Genomic DNA, 9,991 nt, shown 5'->3' on the forward strand with positions numbered 1-9,991 from the left:
ATCTTAAATGAACAATAACAAAGTGGGCTGCAATGAATGTCTGTGCAAAACAGCTTTTAGTGAAAAATTTCTATACAAGAACAGTATCACAAAAGAACATTTTGATAGATAACAAAAAATATTTAAAGTATTAGACTGTAGATACTGTCTCGCGGAGGAGCTAATTTGTGTGCATCTGTGTGCAACGGCTCATAAACATGAACGGCTCCCATCGTTCATGTTTATGAGCCGTTCAAAAGAATTGGTTCGTTCGCGGACGTCACAACTCTAATTTGAATTATTAAATGCACTTCAGCTCGGGGGTTTATTGCTGTTGCTGCTGGAGTCACTGCTCGGGATGAAGATGTTACGATCGTCATATAAAAGCTTGAATTTGGGTCTATTCCTCACAATCGTATGAATTCTGAAGATTTGGATTACAGCATTCAAATAAAATAGTTTCATTTTATGATTACGATGCGTGTTCTGTGTATTTTATGGTTCTATTGTTAGTCACAGCATCAGGGGCGCCGCTCGCAATTTTGGGCCCTATGACAAAATATGAGGTTGGTTATTCAGGTTATACAGCTCTGAAACAGCTATGCAGGACTCTGTGGAGTTGCCTGCATGAAAGAGATCACACCAGGAGTCATTTTTGATGGCCAGGAATGGATGGACAAATTGAGGAAAGAGCTACAGTCATGTCAGAACATATGCAACATACAAACTTGCAACAAATGATCTCACAGAAAAGTTTGACCAGATCATGGAACATGCCTTGAAAGCTTTGCTATGACAGCACTCTTCATCAACGTCTTCATAGCTATATAGCTACCATAGTATGCCACATGAGCTGGTTTCACCAGCTCACCTGCTGTTCAGTAGGGAGCTGATGACAACTTTTGAGATGCTTGAACCAGAAAAGATAAGAAAATGTAGGCTCACAAGTGCTAGCACAGAACAGTGGAAGTTACTGTAACAGCCGGTGCTGGATTGACGAGGCGAAAGTCAAAGTCAAATAACGAATACTTTTAATCTTGATTTCCAAGGAAGAGACAGGGGATTTCCACACACACTGAACACATTCGATGACCGACAAAGACAGAACTCAAAGACAGACTTATAAAGGCAAACTAATCAAGAAAACACAGGTGATACAGATAATGAGCAAACGAGGACTAATCACAGGACTAAACCAAATAATCACAAACAGACGGGGGAAGACAGCGGGAGAAACCAAATGACAAGCAGTACAAAACAAAGGCAAACGACAAGAAACATAAGGATACTCATGACAATTACCTAAACTGGGTTCCAGCTAACATGGATTTACAAACAGGCATAGTTAAAACTGCTGAAAATCTTACCTGGAGGAGGTACTCCAATGAGTTTCTTTGAGGGAAGTTGTGTTCCAGGAAGCTATATATTGTTTTTTGTTTGTCATTTGTAAAAAGTTACAATATTGTAAATTTTGCAACAATGTTATTTTTACAATGTTTTGTCATTGTACTTGTTAAATTTTGGTTAATGTTTAAACTTTGCTTTTAATTTTTTTTTTTCCAATAATGATTTGTCAAGAACAGTCCTATCTCACAAATCATGGGGCATTTGTAAGTTTACCTTGTTTTTTTTTTTTTTTTTTGTTTTTTGGCATTGTTTCTAATGACCATTTTTGGAGAAATAGGTGCACCAGTGTGAGAATGCTCTCTTTCTTCCAAAACAAAAATTTATTTTCTCTCAGAAAGCAGTAAAGGCCGGCACACACCAAGCCGATTTGTTTTGTTATTGGTTTTTCCCATTTGTCTTCCCCCTGTCATTTTGTGATCATTTGGTTTAGTCCTCGTTTGTGTAATCACCGTCACCTGTGTTTAATTATTAGTCTGTCTTTATAAGTCTGTTTGTATCTTCAGTTCATGTCGGTCTTTAATCGTTGAATGGTTTACGTGTGTGGAAGTATTCTGTGTTCCTGCCTGTTTACTCTAAGGAAGATTAAATATATTGTGTTTTTGTATATCGTCTCTCGTCTCGTCCATCCAGCACGTCTCACCCATAACAGCCGACTTCAAAGAACTAGCGGCGATGAAAGGCGACGTGTTGTTACCTCGCGTTGGCAGCATCTGGACAATAAAGCTGTGCTTGAACACACTAGGGGTTGAACGACTTCAGATTTTTTGAAGTCGACATTTATGTGATAAAAGTCGAGTCGACGTCGACTAGTCGCTTATAACGTCATTATTAAACAAATAGCCTACCTAAACCTTGAGCTGAGACTGGAACACCTTGTGCACAGCTGTGGCATATGACACAACACTGCCTAAATGGCTATTGCTCTTACAATACTTTGCTTTTATCAGTTATTTTGTCTTTGGGTCGTTATATTTCTCACAGATTTCTGCTCGTTCTAAATCAGATACAGATAAAGTAGCACTGTAAAGATTACATTTATATAAAGTCATCAGTGAGAGAGCAATTGCGTGTGTGAATTAATTCTACCTTGCAGCGTCTCTCTACTAGCCTAATAATAAAGCTGTGGGTTTTAATTACTAAGAAATATATGCTAGAAGTTTTCAGTTCCTAAGCTATATTACGGAGAAATAATAAAACAGCGTTGACAATTCATTTTTCGCACCGCGCTTTTGAATGATTGTGTGCGCGCGATCTGCACGTGATGTACGAGCTACTGTCTGTCTGTAGCCTATGTGTGTGCGTTACAACGCAGTGCATTAGATTAGAATGGCAATTACAATAAGCTGTTTAAAACGTGCATTCTCCTGTTCAGTTTTAAGCATTAAGTGGAGCGCTTTCGGAGTATGCTTTATCTATAATTTTAGCTCTTTTTTAAAAAACAGAGAGTACTTCAAAGATTTCTTATCCTGTTGCGCCCTCTATAGGACCAGCGACTAGTCGACGTTAAGCTTAAAGCGTCATGGCAGAGCATTAAAGTCGACTAGTCGACTAGTCGGTTAGTCGGTGCAACCCCTAGAACACACCACACAGACTACAGCCGACTGCACTTTCGCTTTAATTCTCCGGCACTGACTCGTTCGCGAAAACTAGGCATCCAGTCAGAGTTCTCACTTTGCCTAACGGCCCAACCAAACAAACTAGCCTGACAGACACTACCCAACGGCTGGCCTTAACACCTACTGTACAGACAAAGAAGGGAAATTGATAGTTAAACATTGAAGTTATCCTTAAGGGATTGGCAGCTGCTCTAGAATTTCTTGGACTATGAATAGTTAAGGCAGGTGTCACGATCCAGGCGGGGTTGAGGAGTGGAGAATGAGAAGGAGAACCGGAGTAGATAAACGAATAAAGTTTATTAAAACAAAACACTGTAACTAAAGCAAACAAACAAAAACCGGGAGTACAAGATGAACACATGAACACAAGCAAACAGAGGTAACAGAATCATTGACGGACAAATGGGGAGTGCACACACAGACTCTTAAATACACTGAAACGGGGGTGTGGTCACAAACGAGATAACAGGATGACGAGGGGGAAATACAAATATGGGCATGACTAAACCAAAAGGACTAAACCAAAAGGGGGAGAACAGACTAAACCAATTGAACTAGAAACATAGGGGGAAAAACACTTGGAAAACATGACAGAACAGGACAAAACAGACATAATCCTGACAATACCCCCCCCTCCCTCGAAGGCGCGTCCCGCGCCTAATAACATCCAAAGGGGAGGGAGGGTGGGCGCCCTGGAGACCGCTAGGAGGACACAGAGGACATAGAGGTGGTCTCCAGGGCGGATCAGGGATCTCAGGTGGCCCTGGCGGGTCTGGGAGTTCAGGAAACCATGGCCGGGTAAACAGTCCAGGTGGCCATGGTGGATCTGGCGGCTCAGTCAGCCATGGCCGGGACAATAGTTCAGGAGGCCATGGCGGATCTGGAGGCTCAGGAAGCCATGGCCGGGACAATAGTTCAGGTGGCCATGGCCGAGTAAACAGTTCAGGTGGCCATGGCCGGGTCAACAGTCCAGGTGGCCATGGCCGATCAGGGGAGTAGCCCCCCCAAAATTTTTCTTGGGGGAACCTAGGGTATAGTCCACACAGGAGAGCACAGAAGGGCGCGCAGGAGAGAGCTCCGGCTCAGGAGGACGCGCTGGAGACAGCTCCGGCTCTGGAGGGTGCGCATGAGAGAGCTCCGGCTCTGGAGGGCGCGCAGGAGAGATCTCCGGCTGTGGAGGGCGCGCAGAAGAGAGCTCCGGCTCTGGAGGGCACGCTGGAGGCAGCGTTGGCTCTGGACGGCGCTCTTGAGGAGCGGGCTCTGGACGGCGCTCTTGAGGAGCGGGCTCTGGACGGCGCTCTTGAGGAGCGGGCTCTGGACGGCGCTCTTGAGGAGCGGGCTCTGGAGGACTGTACGACCCCAGCGGAGACTCTGGCAGAGCAGGCTCTGGGCGGGCGGTCACTGAAGGATGCTCTGGCGGCGCAGTCACAGGAGGACGCTCTGGCGGCGCAGTCACTGGAGGGCGCTCTGGCGGTGCAGTCACTGGAGGTCTGGGCGGAACCAGCGAAGACTCTGGAAGGCTGGGCGGTACCAGCGGAGACTCTGGAAGTCTGGGCGGAACCAGCGGAGACTCTGGAAGGCTGGGCGGAAGCAGCGGAGACTCTGGAAGGCTGGGCGGAACCAGCGGAGACTCTGAAGGCTGGGCGGAACCAGCGGAGACTCTGGAAGGCTGGGCGGAACCAGCGGAGACTTCGACTTGGCGGTCGCCATCTTGGGTGCAGACTCAGGTTTGGTGGCCATCTTGGCCGGGGACTCAGGCTTGGCGGCCATCTTGGCCAGGAACTCAGGAATGGCGGTCATCTTGACCGGGAACTCAGGTTTGGCGGCCATCTTGGCCGAGGGTTCAGGAACGACGGCCATCTTGACCGGGAACTTAAGCTTGGCGGCCATCTTGGCCGAGGATTCAGGAACGGCGGCCATCTTGGCCGGGAACTCAGTCTTGGCTGCCATCTTGGCCGGGAACTCAGGCTTGGTGGCCATCTTGGCCGAGGACTCAGGAACGGCGGCCATCTTGCGGGCAGACTCCTGTGTGGCAGCCATTTTGCGTGCAGACTCATGCGTGGCAGCCATCTTGCGTGCAGACTCATGCGTGGCAGCCATCTTGCGTGCAGACTCATGCGTGGCAGCCATCTTGCGTGCCGACTCCTGCGTGGCAGCCATCTTGTGAGCTGACGTGGCAGCCATCTTGTGAGCTGGCGTGGCAGCCATCTTGTGAGCTGGCGTGGCAGCCGGCAGACTAGAGCGCTGGGCGGAGGCCGGTAGATGAGAGCGCGGGGAGGAGGCCGGCCGCATCGGGCTGAGGACAGCAGCGGAGCTTTGGAGGACGACTGGAGATTTGGGACTGGGCTGGCGGCTTGAGCCGTTGACACGGTATGTGGAGGTTCTCGGCTTAGGGAAGGCTGGCGAGTTGCGCTGTGCCTGGTAGGGGGCCGGAAGATGAGACTTACTCGGACTAGGAGTTTCTTCTATTTCAAAGTCAGATCCATTTAAATAGAGAATGAGATTGATTAGCTCGATCAAGGAAAAATTACAAACGGGGAGATCACAGCGAATCGTCTCATCGTCCAGCCCCAAAACAAACACAGCGCAGATGGCAGCTTCATGCCAGCCTACCTGGTGGGAGAGCTCGATAAATTCCTCCACATACCGTTCCAACTCTCGACCGCCTTGCCGCAGTCCCCTCAAGGAAGCCTCAGCCCGATTCATCCTTTGTTTAGGTCCGTCAATCTGTCACGATCCAGGCAGGGTTGAGGAGTGGAGAATGAGAAGGAGAACCGGAGTAGATAAACGAATAAAGTTTATTAAAACAAAACACTGTAACTAAAGCAAACAAACAAAAACCGGGAGTATAAGATGAACACACGAACACAAGCAAACAGAGGTAACAGAATCATTGACGGACAAATGGGGAGTGCACACACAGACTCTTAAATACACTGAAACGGGGGTGTGGTCACAAACGAGATAACAGGATGACGAGGGGGAAATACAAATATGGGCATGACTAAACCAAAAGGACTAAACCAAAAGGGGGAGAACAGACTAAACCAATTGAACTAGAAACATAGGGGGAAAAACACTTGGAAAACATGACAGAACAGGACAAAACAGACATAATCCTGACAGCAGGGGGGTCAAACTCAGTTCCTGGAGGGCCACAGCCCTGCAAAGTTTAGCTTCAACCCTAATTAAACATACCTGATCCAGCTAATCAGGTACTTCAGAAGTGTTAATTTTCACATTTCAAATTTTTTTGATTTAGTCTTAGTCATAGTCTTTTGACCAAAATGCCATTTAGTTTTAGTCACATTTAGTTTTAGTCATCTGAATTGTTTTAGTTTCAGTCTAGTTTTAGTCAACTAAATATCTTTAGATTTTGTTGGCTAAAATCTAATGGGTTTAGTTACAGCGTAATGCATTTATTAAGCATTTCTCTAAAATGACCAAACTCATTGTATTAGTTTGATATTAAGGTTTTATCGTGATAGACACAGATTTAACTGCTGTGAAGTGAACTGTTTATGTGAATACCCGTCAAAACGGACAATTCAACATCATTTTGTGTGTATTTCTCTGTTCATGAGGCGCGAAAGAGTACTTGTGTGCTGTGAGAGGTGCTGGTCAGAAAATAGATTGATTCAAATTTATGCATATGTCTGCTCTTCTCTTACTCCCAGATATTGACAATTTTGAACAAAAAATGTATGCCAGCTTATGCCCGCCCGATAGATCAACAGGCGATACAGTTCAAATATACACATATAACATTCTAACCACGCAGCAGAATCGTTCTGAATGAATATCTTCTCAAATCATCATTTTCGTCTCGTTTTTATTTGTCCATGAAAATGTCAATAGATTTTCATTCTAGTTTTTGCCATTCAAACCCAGTTTTTGTTTTGTTATCGCCTTGTTTACTTTGGTCAAAACATGTTGTTGACGAAAATTATGAAAAAAATTATTTGTCAACGAAATTAACACTGTCCTTCGGAAATGTTTGAAACTACATGGTTTGTGTTTTGGAGCAGGGATGGAACTAAACTCGGGGCTGTGGCCCTTCAGGAACTGAGTTTGACACCCCTGAGTTAAGGCCTTACCCTTTTTTTTTTTGGTGAAGTCTTGATTTGCCCCGACTGTCACTACTAAGCATTTTTCTGTTGTATTGCCTTACCATTTTGACCTTGGACTGTTTATCGTTGCTAATTTGTCTCTGTGTGCCCTGACTCAAATTGTTTACTGGATTGTGATTGCTCACTGCCTGCCCTGACTCCCCGTTTATTATATATTATTAATATATTTTAAATAATTAATAAGTATATTTTTATGTATAATTAGTATATCTAAAGGTTTATGAAATATGTTTCAATTGTATTAAAAGTGGTAACAAAATGCATTTTTGTAAATGCTGAGATAGTATGTTAAAAGCACATTTTAGTTCATCTTCATGGTGTCTCAAAATAGCACAGTTGAGTATACTTAGATGATCTTAAGTTTATCTTAAGAAGTACTAAAGAATAACTTTACAAAATTAATATTGAGTATACTTCAGTAGCACATTTTGGAAAACGTCTCAGGTTACGTATGTAACCATGTTCCCTGAGAATAGGGAACGAGATGCTGCGTCCTGGTGGACAATAGGGGAACTGCATTCAGCATGACCGGTTCTGAAGCATGAATGGAAAAACGACACTGAACTTGACATTGGCAGGCGGTAGCGTATGACATAACTAATAAGGCGACTGCCGGTATAAAACGGGCACCTGTGGAATACGTCATCCTCCTTTTGTCTGAAGGAGATGCAAACAGGAGTCCCGAAGCATGGCTAAGGGACGCAGCGTCTTGTTCCCTATTCTCAGGGAACTATGGTTACATACGTAACCTGAGACGTTCCTCTCTGAAAGGGAACTCAACGCTGCGTCCTGGTGGACACTAGGGGAACGATATACCAACACCGCTATGCTGAGGGAAGAGTGCTCAAATGACTGTATTGAGGAGTCAAAGGAACATCATCCTTGCCCCAGCGAAATCGCTGTGGCCAGAGCCTGAGCTACAAACCTTTCCAGGCCAGCTCAGATCTTGTCACGTCATAGCTAGCTCACCCACCAAGCATGGAACTCTTAAGAGTGGAGATCTCAGCATAACGACTCTCTAAGCGAGAGGAGACCTAGCTACACTCAACACCAGAGGCAGTTAGTGAGGCTCAAGAACAGCCTACACATTAGAACTACCTGAGTGGAGCTCTGGAGAGCGGAGGAGAGACCTTTGGGACAAAAACCCGGGAAGGACAGAACTTCCTATTGGTCAAGACGCAGTTTCTGCCCTTCACCCACCTTGAGACTGTTTTCTAAGGTTTGGTCCTTTGACAGTCATAAAAATTCCTTAGGATCTCCAGACGCAGCAGCAATGGGTGAAACAAAGAGAGATCACAAAGATCCATCCAAATCCATTCATAACTATGTTTTGAAACCTTGAACTGATGCGAACCATAACACACACATCTTATACTTATTCAGAGGAATAAGTATTCTCACTGACAGCGATGTGTAGTGCAACATCTTACACAAACTCAGCTGTTAATGGACAAATTAATACATGAATGACAGTTCAATCTTTTCCCATCATGTTTGGACTTAATGTGTTCATTACATGACCAAATGTTTTCTGATTGTGTTTTGGAAAGTGAGAAATGCACCAGTAAAACATTATTGACACCTTTTTTAACTTTGTGTTTGGACTATGCAAATGACTTCCACAAGAGGAAAGAAGGGTGGGCTACCCCAAGTCCCCCACTCTGATGGAACCAGTCAATCACAGCATAGAAATGGAGAAGCACCAAAATGCAATCTCCTCCTCATCGGAAAGGTATAAAGGTACCTCTCCAAAAGACACTCCTTGTTCTGAGTCTGCAGCCTGTGAAGGAAGAGACACTAACAGAGCACCAAAGTTCTGAGTCTGCGGCCCATTACAGGGAAGGCAGCAACAGATAACCGTACTGAGTCTGAGTCCCGTCGGGGAAAGACATAACAGTTACAACAAAGTTCTGAGTCTGAGCCCTAGCAGGGTGAAATGCTAACAGATACACCCTCGTTCTGAGTCTGAGTCCCGTAGGGGAAGGGATACTAACAGAGCAACAAAGTTCTGAGCCTCCGGCAGAGAAACACATCTTCTCCCATCCGTTGAGACGCTAACAGATACCTCCGTTCTGAGTCTGAGGCCCACAAGGGTAAGACAATAGCAGATACTACAACTTTCGGAGCCTACTGTCCAGAGAGACAGAAACAGACGCTCCATGCTTCAAGTCTCCAGCTTTGAGGCAGCAGCAGATTAGTCTTGTAGTCAAGACCGCCTAAACCGAGACCAAGACACTACCAAGACCAGAAGGAATCGAGACCAAGACAAGACCAAGACCGAGACCAAGACAGACCATGTCAAGACCAAGACCTAGTCGAGACCAAGACCGATACCAAGTCGAGACCGGAGAAAAAAAAAACAGACTAGTGTTGAAGCCAAGGTTAATTTAGTTTAGCTTTTTAAAATTTGTTTTATTTTAGTATAGTTTTCAAATTTTCAATAAAATTTAGTTTAGTTTTTATTAGTTTCATTAACATTTTTTTTAGTTTTAGTTTAGTTTCTATTTTGTGAACACATTTCTACTTAGTTTTTATATAGTTTAGTTTCAGTTTTAGTTTTAGTTTTTTTTTAGATTAAATAGAGATCACAAATTCCTCGCAATTCTAAACTAAGCAAAATAATGTGAGACAAAATATTAATTGCTTCAGTCTATTTAAAAGTGTTTAATTCATTTTAAAGAATTATTAATAATTTAATACATAATATTTATATTTAAAATATGTTTAACACACCAATTTTTTATATTAAATTGATGAAAAAGTGGTTTGAATGAATAAATTACTTGCTCACAAAAACATCACTGGATGAATCTGCATTTTTGAATCAATCTCTATTCATTGACAAATCCATTTTTTAAC

This window comes from Garra rufa, chromosome 17 (assembly GCF_049309525.1).
Source record: "Garra rufa chromosome 17, GarRuf1.0, whole genome shotgun sequence".
Lineage (NCBI taxonomy): Eukaryota > Metazoa > Chordata > Actinopteri > Cypriniformes > Cyprinidae > Garra > Garra rufa.